Below are 1,967 nucleotides of genomic sequence, written 5' to 3'. Positions count from 1 at the left end.
TGCATATCCTAATTGTTCTGGCGCCATTTGTTGAAAACGCTTTCTTCCATTGAATTGCTTTTTCATCTTTGTCAATAATTAATTGGGTGTTCGTGTATGAGTTTGTATTTGAACCCTCCTCTCTCTCTCATTGATCTATGCCTCTACCCCTCTGCCGACACAACACTGTTTTCATTACCGCAGCTATACGATAATTCTTCATATTAGGAAGAGTAATGTCTCCCTTCTCTCTCTCTCTCTCTCTTTTTTTTTTTTTTTGGTTAAGATTGTTTTATCTATCCTAGGGACCATGCTTTTCTATATAAATATTACAACAAACTTGTTGGTGTCTAAAAAAAAAAAAACCTTGCTGGGATTTTGATAGGAATTGCATTAAGCCTGTAGATGAATATGGGGAAAATTGACCTATTTATTATGTTCAGTCTTCCAATCCCTGAATATGGTATGTCTCTCCATTTCATTAAGACTTCTTTGATTTCTTTCATTAGCTTTTTGTAATTTTCAGCATATTGATCCCATACATGGTTGTGTTAAGTGCATATCTAAGTACTTAATTTTATTTGGAGTGACTGCAATGGTATTGTATTTTAAATTTTAATTTCCCTGTGTTAATTGTTAGTATATAGAAATGTGGTTGATTTGCACATGATCTTATATACTGAAAGCTTGCTAAACTCACTTATCAATTCTAGAAGTATTTTTGCAGCTTTTTGGGAGTTTTTAGTTAAACAATCCTGTCATCTGCAAATAGAGGCCATTTTATTTCTTCCTTTCCTGATCTTTATACACTTCATTTCTTTACCTTGCCTTACTTTGGTGGCTAAAACTTCTAATACTATGTTCAATAAGAGTGGTGAGGGTGGCCATCCTTGCCTTATTCCTGCTACTAGGGGGATAGCATTGAGTATTTCACCATTAAACTCGATGTTAGCTGTGAATTTTTTTAATAGATGCTCTTTATCAAGTTAATTCCCTTCCAATCCTAAATGCTGTTTATCATGAATGGGTGTTGGATTTTGTCAAATGCTTTTTGTGTCAATTGACACATGATTTCTTTAACGTTTGATATGGTGATACCATATGTGTTGAATTGTTTTTGTTTCCATTTTTTCTTTCCCCTGCTACAGTCTCACAAGCTCCTATTGCTCTGTTCACGTTTTTCAGTCTATTTTCTCTCTTGTTTAGATTGGGTTAATTCTATTGTTTGTCCACAGATTCACCAGTTCTATCGTCTGTCATCTTCACTCTATTCTTGAGCCCATCCAGTGAATGAGCTATTAGTGCTGCATTTTTGAAGTCTATAATTTCCATTTAAAAAAAATAATTTTATTACATTGCTGAAATTTTCTATTTTTCCATTTGTTTCAAGTACGTTTGTAATTGATTTGTTAAAGCATTTTTATGATGGCTGCTTTAAAATCCTTGTCAGATAATTCTAACACCTGGTTTATGTTGGTGTATGTTGGCATCTACTGACTGCCTTCTCTCATTCAAGTTGTGATTTTCTGGGTTTTTGTATGGATGGATGATTTCACATTGGATTGTGGACACTTTGTCGATTATGTCAGGAGACTCTAAGTCCTACTTAAATCTTTCATTTTAACAGGCAGTCACCTGTTCAGATTTAATTTACAGGTCTTTTTTTTTTTTATTTAAAGATTTTATTTATTTATTCGACAGAGATAGAGACAGCCAGCGAGAGAGGGAACACAAGCAGGGGGAGTGGGAGAGGAAGAAGCAGGCTCACAGCAGAAGAGCCTGATGTGGGGCTCGATCCCAGATCGCCGGGATCACGCCCTGAGCCGAAGGCAGACGCTTAACCGCTGTGCCACCCAGGCGCCCCTTACAGGTCTTAATCTATTTTTGTGGGCTGCAGTTTCATGGAATCTTAATTTGCTAAGCCTTTGTGGTATTATTTTTGGTCCGACTGGTTTATTTGGTATTCCTCAAGCTCCCACTGGTTCCTG

The sequence above is a fragment of the Ursus maritimus genome, unplaced genomic scaffold (assembly GCF_017311325.1).
Source record: "Ursus maritimus isolate PB19 unplaced genomic scaffold, ASM1731132v1 scaffold_14, whole genome shotgun sequence".
NCBI lineage: Eukaryota > Metazoa > Chordata > Mammalia > Carnivora > Ursidae > Ursus > Ursus maritimus.
The sequence above is the reverse complement of the archived record's forward strand: the minus strand, read 5'-3'. Positions refer to the sequence as shown.